General features: G+C 60.5%; 1 protein-coding gene across 13 annotated transcripts in view; it reads right to left on the bottom strand.

The window, feature by feature from the left end:
• Positions 1-18,270, bottom strand: part of RBFOX3 (RNA binding fox-1 homolog 3) — a 191,899-nt gene that overhangs the window by 36,584 nt on the left and 137,045 nt on the right. For all 13 annotated transcript variants that reach the window (XM_076354170.1, XM_076354173.1, XM_076354171.1 and 10 more), the window contains one exon: positions 2,213-2,257. The gene's annotated coding sequence lies outside the window, so the exon portion shown is untranslated. The remainder of the gene's footprint in view (positions 1-2,212; positions 2,258-18,270) is intronic.

Raw genomic sequence — 18,270 nt, 5'->3', positions numbered from 1 at the left:
TCAAAACCCTCTCCTCTTTCTCTGTGCCTTGCAAACACAGCCCCAACTGTGGCCTGGGGCCCCGCAGCCCACTGGACCCCCACACTGCTGTGCGGGACATGTTCTTGGTGTGCACCGGCTTCACGGAGACCCGGGGCAGAGGGGCCCAATGCAGCAGATTAAAAACCCTCCGTCACCATGCAAGCCGAAACCTGGGGGTCACTGGGCGGGGGGCAGCACCAAGCCATGGGAGAGGTTGGCAGCGGGAACGCTTCCCCAGCTCGGCTCCCTGGCCCAGCTCTCTTCCAAGCACTGTTTCACCTCCTCTGCCTTCAGCATCCCCAGCCCCATGTCCATGCACGCCCCTCGTCCCGAGACACCTTTGCAAACAGTGCCCCGTCACCCCTCAGCCACATCCCAACTCTCCCATCCAAACGAGGCTCCGGGCCTGCTCAGCCGCAGGACACCGACCCTGCTGCTGCCTCCCCTCCACTGCGGGGCACATCTCCTCTCCGGACACAACCGCGAGGCCACGGCCTGGAGTGTTCTGGGCACCCGCAGCCCCAGGGAACGATGCGAGTGCCACCCGTCCCCCGCACACAGCCAGACACCGGGAGGGAGCGAAGCCCTCGCTTCGGCACGGCGAGCGAGTTGCAGAGACATCAGTACAGACATGAATGCCAGAGGTGGGGGAGAGCCCTGGGCCCGCAGGGAGCTCCCTGCCTGTCCTGTTGCCCAGTCCCAGCAATCACCCATGCCCTGCCTGCCCTGCCTTCCCTGCACCAGGGCTGCCGGGTTTCCTGAACGGCCCAGCACGCAGCCAGCCGAAGCTCGGACTCTCGCTCCCGCACAGAATCAAACCACTGCGCTGCAGCAGCCCCGGCACCCTGCGCCCTGGCCCCACAGCCCATGCCACCGCTGCTGACTGGGATGTTTTCCACCTGGGCTCACACCTGCAGCCCAGCCTTCATCCCATTAATCCTGGCTCCTGGCTTGTGCTGCCTGTGAGCCCAGCTCCCACCCCAGCCTTTCCACTCCTTCTAGCAGCTCCTTTTCCACATTTCTCATGGTGTCTCAGGACCCTTCTGGATCATGACCTGCTCCCAGTAGGTCATCTTCATCCTCATTCTGCCGATGACAGAGACGAGAGCACTCCCCCCAAAGGCCTCTTTCCTTCATCACTTTTGCACAGTGACAGCTCCCCAGTGCCCAGTGCCGCCGCCTTGGCCACTGCCACCCCCTGGTCCCACCGCTGCACAGGCACCTCCAGACCAGTGCCAGGGCACGGAGGGATGGAGTCACCAGCATCCTCACCCCCAGCCCCTTGTCTTATCTTTGCTCCTCTGCTTTACCGGCTTGGACCAGGGGGGAGCATGGGTTTGTGCGGTAGTCAGCAGGATGGACCTTCAGGGGGACCTGGTCCCCCCACCCTGCGATGGGACCAGAGTCTACTGCTGTGAAGCCCAGCCACATGAGGTTACGATGGGAAGGAGCCATCCCCGTCTGCCCAGCAGGCACCAGGCTGGCAGGGGACACCTGGCCTAGCCACCCCCCTCACGTGCACAAGCCATTGCCTGCCTGAGTTGGGTCTCAGCCTGGGGGACACTCCGAGCTGGAGTGACACCTCACAGCAAGGGCTGCAGGACCCCAGGAGCAAACATCCCCCATGGTGGGCAACTGCCAGTTCAGGGCCAGGGCTGGTGCCACCCTGGTAAGGACAGGGTCCCCTCAAGAGGCTTCCCCAGGGACAGCTCCCAGGAGCCTCACAGAGCACAGACAGACAGACAGCAACGTCAGCACACACGGACAGCTCACAGACACTACAGCCCTCGGCCCTCCTCACCCGGGACTCATGCCACTCACATCACGCCTGTGCGGGGGCTCGGCGCCCGGTGGGTGCCAGGGGCTGCTGGCAGAGAGGAGCAGGCAGCCTTCCTCCCAGCCCTCCTCAGCACACGGCTCTGCGCCTGCCCGCCTGCCCCTGCCAGACCCCGGAGCCGTGGGCAGAGGGTGCTGCCCTGTCCCATCCAGCCCCGCACAGCTCGGGCAGCAGCACCCATCGCCTGCCCCTAAACATGCAGGTTTTAACATGCAGTTTTATCATGCTCAGAGGGACCCTGGGCCCCAAGAGCACTGGGTCAGGCTGTGCAGCCGAGGGGCCCCAGGAGCCGCTGCCCAAGCCCCAGAGCAGCCCCTCACCTCTCTGGCCCATCAGAAATGAATGTCTCCGTACCTTTTATTCAGCCCAGCTCCTCCTGCGGTGCTCACGCTGGGATCTCTAAGAAAAGACAAGAAAGAGGAGGAAGAATTAAAATCAATGATCATCATCGCTAACCTGCCTACAGTCAATGCTATTTGCTCATTGACTGGCAAAATGTTCGAATACAAGTATGAACATGAGCATTATCTCCCCGGGCACGCTGGGAAACCTGCCTTGGTTAAGAACCAGCAGCCAGGCTGGGGGTTCAACCCGGGGCGGCCGAGCCCCAACGCCGAGCAGCAGCACCGCCTGCCTGCACTTTGCACGGGGCGATGGGAGCAGGACCCCTGCCTCCAGCTCTGCCAGCACACCTCGAACCTGACCCAGCTCCTGTGGACCACGGACCCCTTCCTCGGCTTCCCCAGGACTCTGCAAGCGCAGCCCTGGCCCCACACACAGCCCACGGCTCAGCGGGGTTGGATAGGACACAGCCGTCACTGAAGTGCCGGACGCCCAGACGGTTCGGCATGCCCCAAACCCTCCGCCCACTCCAGCTCGCTGCACTCACCCAAGGGTGTTCCTGCATTTCTGCCCCCTGGCAGTGCCCATCCCTGCCCCTCGCACCCCGGTGCGGTGTCACGCTCCCGCAAGGAGCGAGTCCTGCGGCACACGGCTCTTCCGCTGCTGTCCCGGCTCCGGGCACTTCTTGGAGAATATCGCCAAATTTCAAAGAAAACTTCCTGAAAGCTGCACTTCAACTAATTGGCTCTTGCAACATTGCCAACCCAAATGTTCATAAATCATGTCAGACCCTCAAAAATAATGAGAACAGCTTATACATCACGGGAGTTTTTTAAAAAGAATAAGCGAGGGCTGTTTCTGTTTGCGAACTGCTTCTTTGGGGACCTGGAGGTGTCGAGTCCCGCAGCCTCTCCCTGCCTGCCCAGGCAGGCAGCAACAGCTCTACTTTTAAACACCGGAGCTGTTTTGCTGCTCCAATCCCCTGGCCCAGAAGGCAGCCCTGGGTGTGCAGGCATGGGTGTAGGGACCCTGCGCCCGGGGCTGGCTGGGGACAGAATGAGCCCTGTCCCTGGGGCCAGGCAAACAGACGCTGCTCCAAACCCACGGCCGGATCCCTGCGAGAGCGTGGCCACAGACGGTCCGGAGGCACAGCCACACGTGGCGGTGGCTCGGGAAGAGAGACGTCGGTTCCCAGGCACTTCTGTTAGCAAACACCGCTCTTAGCCGCACAGCAGGATAATCAATTATGGTAATTCCTGCCTCAATGAATCAGATTCATGGAGGAGCACAGCTCATTAGGCTGGTGCTGACTTCCATTAGTGCTCTTATGATAAAAACCCTCCAGAAAGCTCTCGCCCAGCCAGACACATTTTCCGGGCTCGGGGGTCTTCCCTCCCCGGCACCCCACACCGCTCACGGGGCAGACTCAGCCGTGGGATGCCGGTGCCCCAAAAAAGTTGGTCGGAAACTCCCCGGTCCCCAGCAGCAAGGGGACATCCCCGCAAGGCTGCGGGCCTGGCAGAGCCTCCTGCCCTCCTGCCTCGCAGCAACTGCTCCCGAGGTCTTCCTCGGCTTCGCCAAGAAAGCGCTCACCAGGATCCCTGGCAGGGGAAGGCAGGAGACAGCAAAGCGGGAGCAGAGAACTCCAGCGTGTGCTACAGTAGGTTTGGGTGTGCTGGGAACCCAGACAGCCTGTTTGGCAATGAATAATTGAAGGATGCTCACTCTCCTCGGGGAGGTAGAGCGATGGATAAAATCTCATTTCCCAAACACATTTCCCAAGGAAGGCGCCTTCTGAGAAACTCCCCACAGCAGCTTGGGGCCCTGGCAGTCGGGATGCGCCACGCTTGCCTGCGCAGCCGGAGAGCTCGCCGAGCCCGGCACCAGCCCAGGCAAAAATCTCAGGTGGTCCCAGGCACCACAGGGACCGGGACACTCAGCCAAAATCTCCCTGTCCTGCCGCATGTGCCAAAGCAGGAGAGGAAAAGCGCTGGCAGAGCATTGACGGAAGGTGGCCTAGGAGCAGCTCAGGGCTCTGGGTGATCGGGGTCAGCGTTACTGGGGGGGGATCTTGCCCTCCTTTTCTGGCGAAGCTCCGGGCTGATCGGCTCCAGCCAGGCAGGAGACAGCCCCAGGTACCTGCTGGAACCCCAAGCAGCCTCACACGGACCCACATCCAGAACAGGCGAGCCCAATGCAGGCCAGCTCATAAGCAAAACCCAACCCAACTAAAACCACTTGGATCTGAAGTGGGGTGTCCGCACAGGGCCCCCTGGAAATGCAACCTGTGTCACCCAGCCCGGCAGCTGCATGGGGCCCCACGGATGCTGCACCCCAACAGCCCCCATCACCGCTTTGCAACCATGGGACAAACCCTGCGGCAGGCCTGGGCTAGCCGCCCCGCTCCACTTTGCTGGGAAACTTCTCAGTAGTTTTTCAAAGTACATTTTGACCCCCCTTCCCTCCACCAAAAATCCTAAATTAATTTTGCTTTTAATTAAATTCATTAGCAAAGATTATCTGGCTGAGGAAAAATAATATCCTGCCCCTCCCCCAGCAGCCCTCTCTATTTATATCCCCTATATACATAAGCAGCAGCGAATATTTCTTTATGGGCCATTAAAGGTTTAATGTTTAATTTATAACCACGTTCTCTGGCGGGCAGGATGGCCAGGCACAATGTCAACACTTTTAATTAAATGAGAAGGATTTTTTTTTAACTAAGATAAAACGCCCCGTTCCCAGCAGCTCCTGGAGGTGTGTTGCAGGAGCAGGCAGGGGGCTGGGGCTGTCCCACGCGCGGGCAGCACTGGCTCCCGCTCTCGGGCTGTGTTTCACCACTGTCCGGCTCTGTCCGGCTGCCTGCTGCAGAGCCAGGGCTGTGCCGCGCTGCCAGCCAAGAGCTGTGGGCAGGAGGTGCTCCCAGCTCATGGCGGGGCTGGGTGAGGGGCCGTCACCAGGACAGCTTTAGGGGCTGAGTAACCCTTCGGGAGAGTCCCCGAACTGGCGGCTCCAGTCCAGAAAGTCCGCAGTCACTCCTTGGGGATGGCGACAACACACGGCGCTGCCCCCTTTTTGGTAACCCCTTCCCAATACTGCAACCGGCCGGCTCCTGCCTGCCCAGGGGACCTGCTCTGCCTCGCCGAGCCCAGCCGTAGGCAGGGTGTGCAGGTGGAGTGGCATGAGGACGGGCAGGATGGGCAAGGTCCCCGGCACAGGGCTGACCGCCAGCTCCAGCTGCAAGTTGCTTGGGGGTAGAGGCGAAAGTGTGGCACCGCAGGGCGACGGCTGCCGTGGGTGCGGGTAATGCTGAGTGACCTGCAGCTCCCCCCACCCAGGGAGAACCGTCTCCTTTCGCAAGGGACAACCGGAGCCCTTCAGCCTGCAGGGAGGGGACGGCACGACCCAGGGAGCATGCCCGCTCAGCACGGCCCCTGCCAGCATCGCCAGTCCTAACTCTGGTTACCAAAACACCAGCCTGACTAATTACTGCTAATCTCAACCGAAATTCTTGCTGCGACTTCCGCTCATTCCCTGGCACTTCCTCCCGCCCGCCCGCCCGATGATGGCAGCTCTTGCAGCATCGCCACCTCGTCCCTCCCAGCACGCCGCACTCCTGAGGAGGACGCAGTGCTTCCGAAACATGCATTGCCCGTAACACCCGCCGGCAGAGCCGCGTGGCACCCGCTCACATGGCAGGCATCACCGGAGGAGCCTGGCATTCCCGGCTCATCCCGCTGGCATCCCTCCCACAGCCCTTTGTCCCACACCACATCAGACATGGGGGCACAGGAGTGAAGGAGGAACGTGTCCTGCTGCACAGTCGGCCTGTGCGGGGCTGGGCACCTTCCAGGCCCGTTCTTGGTGCTCTCCCAGCAGTGGCAGTCTCAGCTCTTGGCGGTGGGAGAGCACAGCCCTTCCTGCCTGGAACCCAGAGAGGAGAGGCTCTGAGTAGGCAGGTTCCCATTAATGGAGTATTTTATCTTATGGGAGAGATTAAATCTCTGTACAGAGAAGCGCAAAAGAGCTGAGTCAGCAGCTGGCTGGGGGGCGGCAGGTTCAGCCATAAGCATTTGGCTCCAGCACAGCACTTCAGCGCTTCACCCTCCTGTGGCCACGCTCCGCCAGGCAGCATCCAGCCCCGAGTGCCTGGCATGCACCCCCCTCTCTGCCCCGGCGAGCACCGGGCTGGCCGGAGGAGCCGCAGGCGGCACGGGTGGTGGACAGGACCAGCCCCGGCCCCCTTGTACCGCCTGGCAGCCCCACGCCAGTCCTCTGCCGTGCTGCCGGGCACCAAGCGAGCCGAGTGCCCTGGGCACCAGTGGGCTGCCTTCCTCCCTCCCACGTCATCCTTGGCACAGCAAGGACAGGTTGGCAGGAGGTGTCCCGGTGTCCCAGGGCACTGGGGTCCGGACCTCATCCCGGGGCACAGCCCTCGGCAAGCAGCGCAGGTCCTCAGTCCGTCCCTCCCCAGAGGGCTCTGCTGCCTGATGCCCACACTGTGACGGCTGCTCCTTGCAAAGCTGTGCCGGTGTTCCCACAGACACGACTCTCACGTCCAGCACGGGTCTGCGTTGGCTACGAAGCCAAGTAAGAGGCAGAGCAGCCACTTGCTGCTCATGCACCTGCAACCGCACACGTGTGCACACAAGGAGCAGGCGTGTGAGGGCTGGCCACCACCGTTGTGAGCCAGGGAACAGAGTAGTGATGGCACTGTGCCGCTCACTAAAAGCATGAGTGTCACTAAATCAATAATTCATTTACTTTAATGAGATAAGTACTTTGAAAACTAATTGCAAACCTGCTCCATTTACTCCAACCCGTTATAGCCTTTAATGTAAATGGCTGGAGGAAGGGGAAAGGCTTTTGGTGGGAGATAGTGTGTTGTCCTTCCCCCTTCTTCTAAGAAAGAGAAATATCAGTCATAAACAGGGACGGCGGAAACCGAAGTAACCGGCCGAATCACCACGTGGAAGCACCGATGGCGGAGTGAGGGGAGCACCCAGCCCACCCTCCCGGGGCCACCACTGTCCCTCTGCACGTGCTGCCACCACGGAGGAGTCTGCCAAGAAACCACCCCCGAAGGACTGTCACCAGCACTGGGGAGACGACGGAGGGGCAGAAAATACACCCAGCATGTGGGAGGTGCCAAGCTCCAGTGAGCTGCCAAGGGCAGGCACCGCGGCTGGAAGCTGCTCTGCCCAGGGCTGTGGCCTGTGTGTAATTAGCAGAGCTGATGGGCCACCAGGCAAAAAAAAAACCCACAACACATTTGGAGCCCTGACTCAGGTGCGGCGGGGAGCGCTTCCCCAGCCTGCTGCCATCGCCGCTGTCTCGGCAGCGCCAGGGCTCACAGCTCTGCCTCAGGCAAGACGCACCGGTGCTCTCCTGGTGCTGCCTGTGCTGGCATCAGGGCGGCAGAGGGGATGGGGCACCATCCTGCTTCCCCCATGCAGCAGACCCCCCCAGCCGGACCACAAGCTGGCTGTCGCACACACTGCAGGTGGTCGCTATAACGATTCACAGCTCATTATAAAAATCACCGCCGTATCGCTGGCACAGCATCCTCCAACGCCAGCCGGCAGCTGCCAGCTCCTCCTGCCTCAGCAGGAGCTGCCCCTTCCCACCTCTTCAGCACCCACCAGCCAGGGCGGGCAGCACAGGCAGAGCCCCGGCTGCGCAGGCAGGGGGGAGCGGCACAGTCCTTGCGTGCCCGGCTCCAGCGCAGCCGGGGAGCAGGGGCGGGCAGGGGTGTCCTGCCAGGCCCCAGTGCCGTTCCTGAAAAGGAGCGAGCGGCTCCCAGCAGCGATGCCGAAGTGTTCCTGAACGGCAGCTGGAGCGGGAGCTGGACGCCGAGGGCTCTCTTCTCGCTTGCTGGAGCAAATGGCAGGTCATAAAAAGGAACCATGACAGAAGAGAAAATGTTCCAGAGTCCACAAGGACCAGTCCAGGGTAAATCCATCTGCTCAGCAATTTAGCTAGAAAATCCTTTCCAATCATCCGTGCTGTAGGTCCTTCACCCCCAACGTGCAGCTCTGGGCAGAGTGTTTTCCACTCTGGCAGCCGCCGGCAGCTCACACAGGGGCCCCGGCACTTGGTGATCCCACGGCACCTCCGGTCGGGATGCTCGGGGGGGGGGGGGGGGGGTCACACCGCCCCTTGCAGCACACCCCGGCCAAGCCCACGTTCCAGGGACCCTCTCGTTGGCACTGCCACAGCCGGTGGCAAGGCAGGACCCAAACCGTGTGCCTGTGGGCAGGTCTGCACAGAGGGACTGACAGCGGCACCAGCTGCGTGGGCTCTTCCCCGAGCTGCTGGCTCACTCAGGAGGAAGAGTGCACCATCCCTCCCTGGGTCCCGGATCCGCTGCACCATTTGCAGGATGCAGGAGGACTCCTGGGAAACCCAAACCCCACCTGGACCTCCATGACCGGCCCTTGCCCCCTCCTGCAGGCAGAGGCAGGGAGGCAGCCCTGCAGCAGCCTCCAGCAGCCGGCCCCAGGAACCGCGGCCGAGGAGAGACAGGATAATCCCCACCTGGCAGAGGACTCGGCACAGCTCAGCCTCTCACTGCTGCCGCGGCGCGAACAGACCCAGAGATATCCCTGCAGGCATCCCTGTGAATCCCACCTCAGCCACTCCTGTCTCACGGAAAATCAATGGCAAGCATCTCAATTAATCACACCGGGGGCAAATTGATTAGGAGCCTAAATAAGGTCAACATGGTTGTCTGCTTATAGGGTAGGACCCCTTAATCATCATTTTATCTGCAATAGGCTGCGGAACCTGCAATCACACCGTCTTTGGGAGCATGGAGGGATTTTTCACTTATCTCCTGCAATTGCTAGGGCCAGCAGAATAGGAGCCATGGCTCTGCCATAAAGGAGCTGAATTCGAGCATGCAGCAACCGCCCAGCCACACGCAGCTGCGAGACCTGAGCATGAGACCCCGTGGCCCACCAAGCCCAGCTGTCTCCTCTGATTCAGGGGAAGACAAAAGCAATTAAGCACTGCTGCTCTAGGTGCAGTACATTCCCTCCTGACCCCAAAACCAACAGCTTATGCTGGAGATTTGATTAGCCCTGTCATTATCTTAGATTGCATACCTGAAAATATTGTTAGCGGTCACAATGGCATTGAACCTTCGCAGAAACCCAGCCACAGGTCTCCTCTCAGTTGCCCTCGGCAGCTGGAAATCCCCCGGGCTGCTCCTCTGCTCAAAGTGCCGTGCTCTCGTCTCTGCAAAACCTGCCGCTCTCGGTGCAGAGAGCAGCCCGCTGCTCGGGAGCCGAGGGGTTTTACATCATGACGCTGTCCTCTCCGCTGCGGTGCGGGGCAGGGTATTTTATATGGTCCCATATCCCTGACAGGCACTCTGCACGGCGAGTGGCGCCGTGGGCTGGGGGTTGGGACACCCTGGTTACCCCAGGGGGAAGTACCCCGGGAGCTCCCCAGGGCAGTGTGGTAGGTGCAGCAGTCTGCTGGGCATCCCCAGCACCCACAGCCTGGGGGGACCCGCTGCCTCCCCACCGCCTGCCACGGCTTGCACCCTGTCCAGACCCCGCTTAGCCCGAGGGGGCAGACCAGCCCCGGCGGGGGGTTACGGGGCTCTCCGGCCCCTGGTACCAGGGTTGCTTGTGCGGTTTGACGGCGAGGTGTGGGACAGAAAGCAACCCAGGGCTGGCAGAGCTCGTCCTCCCTGCAGGTCACCGGGCAGCCGGATACTGCACCCCCAAACGCAGCAGATGATTCCTTCCCACTCCTGATTTGAGAACAAAAAGCCCTCCAAGGCAGTGCGGGCACAGCGGGGCAATGCGGGCAGGGCCCCCACGGCAGTGCAGCTCCCCAGCGCGCTCTTCAGAGGAGTGCACTCTCTGCTTGTTGCAGGCTGATAACACCGTTTGCTTCGCCAATAGACTTTCCAATTGCAAGTGCAATCAATTCAATTGGGTGTTTTACTCAGTCGGGACTCTGCTAACAGCAGCCGATTTCCCTGCCCGTCTCCCTCGGTGGCTGCCGAGAGCCACAGTCGATCGCACCCCGCCGGCCCTGCCAGGGCAAATGGGGCTTTTCCCTCTTCCCCCGCGGGACACGCGCGGGGCAGTGGGAGCACAGACCCCCCTCGCCGGGATGCCGGGGCTGACCACAGGGAAGGCAGGGCCAGCAGAAAGCAAATGTCTTGTGCCTCGCTGCTGCTGGATGGGAGCCCTGCGGGGGGCTGCGCTTCCTGGGAGGGGGCTGCCAGCACCACCCAGCGCTGGGAGCTCCACAGCACCCACAGGCAGAGGGACGAGCAGAGGTCGTGTCCAGCAGCATCCCACCCTGGCTCAGCCCCGGCTGCCGACAGGGACCCCTCACCCTCCTGCTGGGGCAGGGCAGGCTCCCCTGCTCCATGGGGATGCTCCGGACAAATCATTTGCAAGCCATGGGCCGGGCCGGTGTGGGGGACAGAGCCGAGACTGTTTCTCTGGTCCCCGTGAGCCACCGTGTGCTGCCCGCTGCCCCTCTGGCACCAGTATGCCCCTCACCTCACCCGCACACCACAGCCCCGGCAACACGCCGCTCCCTTTTGTTGTAAATACAGTTATAAATATTATAATTTGGTTTAATATTTAATATAGTCAGGTTAAATAAGCATTCCCAGCCCCATAAATAATCATTAACGGAGGGTTCTAATTGTGCTGTTGGGATCCTGCTTCATGACTTATTTAGAGGGCAGATGCTATTCCCATCCTTGGCTCCCCCGTACACCATAAATTAACCTGCGGCTCAACCTCTTTAGTGAGAACCTGATGGGACATGACAAAAGGAGACAGCTCCGCTCTGGGGGTGACCACCACTGAGATCACTTGATGCGGAGCAAGGGAGGGACGTGGCGGCCAGCGGGATGGCTGGGACCGAGCAGGTGGGGACAGGGGGACCGGAGCCACCGGAGGAGCCCGTGGGAACACGGAGCAGCCTGCAGCAGCTGCAGCACCTGTGAGCAGGGTTAGACCATGGAAGAAGAGCTGTGCATATCGGGGCGTCCTTGCCTACGGACACCCGGGCATAGGCACGGGGTGAGCCCCTGAGCGGAGGTAGGTGACCCGTGGGCGAGGGGCAGCCGCCTGGCGTGGGGTCTCTGCTCGGCCCCTGCTGCTCCCGGGCTGCGTCAGCAGAGGCACAGGGGCACAAAACGCGGCAGGGCGAGCGGAGGACAGGGGAGGCTTTTATCCTAAATACAAACCTACTGTAAAATTGATTGGAAACAATAGCAAAAAAAGAAACAAAAAACCAAACCACCAAAACCCCAGAGTGCACAGGGAATTGGCCAGGGGCGAGTGTTTTGAAAGCACAGGAGAACTGAGACATGGAGGACAACTAAAGTGCAGGAAAACCTCCGTGTAAGAGTGTTTTCCCCTTAAGGGATGCGTTGATGTATTGCTTTAAAAAAAGGTTTGTTTTTCGCTCTCTGTAGCTTAATTTCATCTTGAAAGGAAAACCACAAAAGTAAATGGAAAGAGCCCTCTCCACCGAGCCTGGACAGCCGCCTCACCACTGCTGGGCTGATTTCGCTGGAAACGCAGGTGCCCTCAGCTCTGTGCCTGGGCAGGGACGTCCCTCCGAGCCAGGGAGGAGGGTGCTGGGGAAGCAGCTCTGCATGCCTAGCTCCAGACAGACACACTGCCGCAGCCCGGGGAGGAGCGGCGACGCTGACCAGAAGGAAACCCGGACGCTGCCCTGCTCCCCAGATGCCTCAGGCTGCTCCTGCTCCTGCTCCCGCTCGCCTGCCCAGGGCTCCCCACTGGTATGGTCAGGATGGTCACACTCAGGGATCTGTCCCCAAAGGGCATCCCCTGCCCTCCAGCCGCACGGGCAGCAATCCGGGGCAACCCCGCACCCAGGCGCAGCCCCCCGGGGCGGGCATGCCGTTAGCACTCCTCCCGCCCCGCAACAGCAACACTTCTCGCGGGCCCTGGGGCCAGCGCAGCATGGATGGTGAGCAGGTTAGCATCGATCCCTCTGGCCGGGATTGAGTTTCCATCGAGTGAGCGGGCTGGGGCAGGGACCGAGCTGGGAGGAAGCCTGGGGTTTCCATTTCATCTCCGCACTAGTTTCTCCTGCTCAAGTCAGTGCATTAATCAAAGAGACTGGCCAAGTATAAATGCTAATGAAGCAGCAGCAGCGCGGCTCTCGCAGGGTGGGAGAGCCCCCCTGCAGCACCAGGTGCCAGTGCCAAGGGCAGAGGCGAGGGGCAGCCCAGCCCCTCCCGAGGGGCTTCTGCCTAGCTGGGGAGGGGGCACGGAGGCTGGGACAGCATCTTAGCACAGCGTCACTGCTGGCTGTGCACGAAAGCCTGGGCCCTTCCCACGGGAGACGGGCAGGCCAGAGACCTCCAGCCTGCAGTGAGCATCGCCCAGCTCAGCCCGAGAGGGGCTCAGGACTCCGCAGCAGCATCTCCAGCACGTCACACAGACCGTGGACACCGTACAGTAACACAGATGTCAGACAGACAGGACGCTTGCAGGTGTCAGACTGACACACAGGCACTTTTTCCAACCCTGCCCCCTGTTCATTATCGACAGCAGCTCAGACCACCATACGGACCCTCACAAAGCTGGCTGGGAGGAGATGAGCATCCTGGGCTGTGAAGCATGGAGAGATCCCCAGAGGGTTTCCCAGCCCCAGGGAGGGATGCAGCAGAAGGGACACGCAGGACCCTGAGGTGACAGCCCCTCCGGAGCAGTTTTCGGCATCTCTGGCACGTTTGCTCCAGGCCCTGCTCAGCCCAGCACTTTCCTCCCGGCAGAGCCAGGGGACACTCCCCAGCACACGTGTGCAGGGCTGGTCCCAGCCAGTGCCAGCCCTGACTCTGGGCTGCAGCTCTGTGGAAAATGGTGTATTTTATCTTTATGTGTCAGGATTTATATAAAAAGGGGATAGTTCAGCTCTAAATGTAATGAGTTGGAAGAACAGCCCTCCAGTGGCTTCCTCCAGCTAGCATGGCATCAATAACATCGATTGCTAAAAATAACTAATAACCCTGGCCTGGCGTGGCCGGGGAGTGCTCACCGCACAGGGTTCTGAAACCACCCCCGTGCACCCTGCACACGGTGAGCCTCCCGCCAGCTTGGGTCCGGCCGGTGGGAGTCCCGGCACGGTGAGGGTGAGGATGAGGATGGGCACAGCCCCCCCCAGAGCAGGAGGGTGAGGGGTCCCAGCACCACTGGAGGGACAAGATGAGCAGAGGGGACGTCGGTACACAAACCTTGGGTTCAGGGCTGGCAGAAGGGAAGAGCCAGGAGAGGAGTTGGAGAAAACGCCACCGGGAGAGGATTGAGGCAGATGGATGGGGAGGGAGGGCAGAAACTTCCCTTTCAGATTCAGAAACCCCCTCCTGCATCCGCAGCCACTGGCTCAGGGCCTCGCTGGGGCTGGTCCAGTCCCGGCACTGCTGGGTCACCTTCACCCTGCCACAGCCACCCAAAATGAAGCCACAGGCACTCGCTCTGTAGGAGGTGGTGGCCGATGGGAGTGGAGAACCAGCATGTTTGTGTCTATCATCCCTCTCTGCACACACAGACCTGCCAGGCCAGGGCGCCTCCCCGTGCAGAGCCATCACTTGGGACTTTAAATCCTGGGGAAGTCGCTACCAGACATGATCCCTCCAGGCTCTGGAAATGGATGAGAGGAGACTGGTAAAGTCCCTGTGTCCAGTTTCTCTGATCCCTGTCTTTTCTATCATTGCACATTTCCGAAGAGGCACAGGGACGCACCCCTGTCTCCTCCAGAGGAGAGATGGCGAGAGCTGCCCGTCCGCTGGGATACCCCAGGATCACCCAGACAGGTAGCACCGGCACAGCACGACGCTCTCCTCCTTCCATCTTACTGAGCTTCCCAGAAAGGGAACAAAAACTAAAGAGGGAAGGAAACAATAGAACACCAGCCCGCAGTTAGGGAGAGAGAGTTATTTAGTCTGTTGGAAATGAGTCTAACTTAATAGAGAAGAAATAAAGTGTTTTAAAATTAACGACATAAATGTCAGCCCTGATCGCGGGGATATTAAACTATATGGTTATTTGACTGCCTTCTGCAAAGTTACCTCTCTTACACATGCCTGGAGTCAGAGCAAGCATGAACACCGCTATGCGTCGGGGTAGCACCAAAAACACTGCCCCTACCCAAAGGCAGCACCAGCACGTCTCTCGAGCTGCTCCCCCAGGCCGGTGCTAGCCTGCTCGGCACAAGCCTCCCCTCCCTGATGCTCAACTGCTCTGTAAACCGGCCACCCAAGGGTGCACGGTGCCAGGCAGCTGCGTCGTGGGGCAGCGGCCCCCGGGGAAGCCGCCCGCTGCCGAGAATACGAAACCCCTCCTTGCAACCTGCCAGGCACAGGTACAGGCTGCAAGGTCCTGGGTCCTCCCCAGACAAGCGTACCCCTCGGCCAGGTGAGCAAAGGGCACTGGGCGCAAGCCTGGCCAGTTCTGGTGCCTGAGCAGCAGCACCCAGCCTCTCCTGCACCGCAAAAGCCCTTAAAGCCATCCAGGAGCGGAGAAACACATGCTGTTCCTGTAAAAGTAATTTTAAACCCCCAAAGACTCTTGTCCTGATGTTGGCAGGGACACTGCCAGAAACTGCCATTGAAAACAAATTAGTCCATGGAGCACGGTCCTCCGCAAGTGAGGTCACTGCGGCGAGCGAGCGGGTCGCTCTGCTGCCACAGTGAGCATCACGGTGAGCATCACGGCTCACTCGCATGGCTCCTGCGACCCTCTGCCCCAGCAAAACCGTCTCCCGAAGCCCCGCGGGAGCTGGAGCAATGTGCGGGTGCCCGGGGGCCGACGGGCTCGGGGAGCGCGTGTGTACACGCATGTGATGGGAGGGGCAGGCAGCGGGAGGGAGCGCACATGCGTGGACGGGGCAGCGTGTGCGGCATGGTGAGAGCACAGTTATTTGTAAATAATCCTTAATTAATAAGTTTCTCAGTAATAGATGGCTCAGTGTTATTCCGGGCAGGGATGATGGCAATCTCCATTCTTCCACTTTTCAATTACATCTTCAGGGAGGGAAGCAGAAACCGGCCAGGGTGAATTAGAGAGACTTTTGTCGCGTTTAATATCAATTCATTTTGCAGACTGCTGACGCAGCAGGATTTCACAGCTCAGAATCTATGGTGCTTTTAAGAGACATGCGCAAAAAAGGGGGAGAAAATACCCTGCCATCAGCACAAAACCATAAACTCTACTGGGAAGGAGCGAAGGTCCGGGCAGAGCCCTCAGGGACCACCCAGGGGAGCAGAGCTCGGCATGACTGGGTCCACTGCACCGAGTCCCTCACCTGCAGGAGGAGCACACCAAAGGCTCCCAGGAGACCCAGAGCTGCCCCTTGGCCAGGGTGCCCGTGTCCCACAGCCACCAGCTCCAGGGTCCCTGCCTGCAGCGCTCCTGCCCGTGCCGCCAGCGGCTCTCGAGCAGAGGCACTGGCAATAACGGAGCCGTTATTACGCAGTGTTACTCGGTCCCAAGGGGGTTTTATGCAAAATGACACACAATATAAATGACTGTTGTAAACAGAGAGTTTAATAAAGGGCTGTGTGCGAATTTACAGCCTCCCCAAGGATAATTAAAATTATTTATCTACTTACCTAGCTAGCCGCCGAAGCAGTCTATTAATTATTATCTATTATACACGGCCTGCTTTGCATGCTGCCAGTGCATTGCCTACCACCACCATCCCACATGGACATACTGCAGCATGGGGAGAGCTGTGGGCAGCGCTGCCCGACAGCGGCGCTGTGCTCCTGGGGTGCTGCTGGGCTGCCCAGGCCCCTCGCAAACCCTCTGGGAGCACAGGGCATTCGTGCCTGGGGATCAGGTGTTTCTACACCAGCCTGCAGCCAGAGAGACCCTGCCTGGTTTTCTAAAGCAACAGCTCCGTGCTGCCGTTGCAGCCCAGCCACAGCGCTGGGAGTGGAGGCAGAGCCCCAAGCACGACATGAGATGATGCTCTCCCAGCCCGGCTCCAGCACTGTGCAGCCACACGCACCAGGGGACGGGTGGAGGGAGATGCCACCAGCATCACCCAAGCCGTGCAGCCCCTTGGGGGCCCGGCAGCCTCCACCGCTCCGCTCCCTGCTGTCGAGAGCACAGAGGGGACAGCGAGGGCAGCGGGTGCTTCATGGGGTGCCCAAGCACTGGTGTAGTGGGCACGTCGGGGGAGGCAAAGGCACATCCCCCTGTGCCCGGTGCCGGCAGGAGGAGCAGCGGCCACCCCGCAGCCTGGCGCAGTGCTACCTGCTCCTCTCTATTTATTAGTGTGACAGAGCAATCATCAGTGCAGAGGCTCTGGGATCCCCCAGCTCCTCTCTGCACATAAAGAGACCTCAGGGGGCTCTAGTGTGCGGATACTTAACATTGTTTTATTAGCTTAATAAACCCAGCCGATGCTGCCAGAATCTCCAAACCAGCCGCGAGCCCTCCTCGCTGCAGAAGTGGGCAGGAGCAGGGAGCGCCGCCGCAGCACAGGCTGCCGGCATGGCTCCCATAGCCTGGCTGGCACCGAGAGCCTGCGCAGGGCTGCCCTTGGCGGGGCACGGCCCCGACGGCCCGGGGGGCCCGGAACAGCTTGTCAGGAGTGGAGGATCCAGCTACTCATCGCCACCGTGGGCACTGCGAGCTGTCAGCTCCCGCCAGCGTGCCATTAATCACTGCTGCAATTGCTCTCCCTGCCCCATCCTGCCCGGCTCCCAGCGCTGCCCTCGGCAGCCCCAACGCCGGTGTGCGTGGGGCTGCAGTACCACCTGATGCTGCTGCCAGCACCAGCGCTGCCGGGGCCCCCCGCAGCCTCCGCCAGCCCCCGGGGATGCGCTGGGACGGGCTGCGTCTTCAGACACCGTGCAGCTGGTGGGACCTTTCTCCCTCAGCTGACCAAGCTCCAGCAGGTCTGGCCCCAAGCACAGAGGTGCTGGCTGGTGGCATGGGGCAGGATGGCCCTGGGGGGGTTGGTGGCAGCTTGGCAGAGGAGTACGTTGTCCTCCAGCAGCCACCGAGGCAGCAGGGCTGCGCTGGCTGCACGTGCCTGCTGGAGCACGAGAGTGGCTCCGTCATTAGGAGCTCAAACCCTTTAGCAGGCTGCTGGGTTGTTTTAATCTGCCGGGGTGGCTGGCAGCGAGGGGCTCCTCTTTCTCAGCCCCGAGGGTCCCGGCTCACGGTGGTGCCTGCTTTGCTTTGATCCCGTACAGTTACACTTCCAGTCTCACAATCTAATAAAAGTCGCGTGATCAAATTCCAGGTCATTACTCAAGGAAAGAGACCCCTCCACAGCCGGCAGCAAGAGCTTCAAACCAATTAAAGCGAGCGTAGTGCTCCTGCCTGCTGCCTGCCATGCACAGGTCTCGGCGGGCCCGGGCTTGCAATAAGCAAGATGCAAAAATGTTAATGGAAGCGCTTAAAGGCCATACCAGGGGGATTCTTGTAAATAAGGGCACTCGGCGAGGAGGGGGCAGCTTCTCAGGCTCGGCCGCAAGGCAGCACCGATAAAAGGCAGCTCTGAGCTCTGAATCAGTCTAGGGCAGGCTTCCGGGAGAAAAGCTCGAGTGTTTCCTCCTAAAACCCTTGGCGAGCACCCCTGCCTGCGGGCAGCTGGGACAGCGGCTGCAGCTTGGAGGAGGAGAGGAGCAAGGGGCCAGGCTGCCAGGGTCCTTGGCCCCGGGTCTGCTCTCCTGCCCCCTCCCAGGACCGCTGGCATGGGGACAAATCTCGCCACGGGAGAGGGCTTGGTGACAGTCAATACTCAAGGGGCAAGGTCCTTGGCACCGGCACAGGGAATCCCATCCCAGCTCCAAACAAGCACACCACGGTCCACCTGCCACCCGCGTCTCCCAGCACTCGCAGGTGCAGACATGCACGTTTCAGATGTTAAATACCAAATAAAATCACCGTAACCAAGCCGGAATCGACTCCGGTGGGAGTCGATATAGACATTTAGCACCACAGCTGGGTATCGCCGGCTCCCCACACCACTGCTGTCAGCGTCGATATGTCGATGCAGGTATCCCGCAGGGAGGGGGCAGAGCCCGGGCGGCACGGTGG

This window comes from Aptenodytes patagonicus, chromosome 16, assembly GCF_965638725.1.
Source record: "Aptenodytes patagonicus chromosome 16, bAptPat1.pri.cur, whole genome shotgun sequence".
NCBI classification, from domain to species: domain Eukaryota; kingdom Metazoa; phylum Chordata; class Aves; order Sphenisciformes; family Spheniscidae; genus Aptenodytes; species Aptenodytes patagonicus.
Note: the sequence above shows the minus strand (reverse complement) of the source record. Positions and strands in the feature narration are given on the sequence as shown.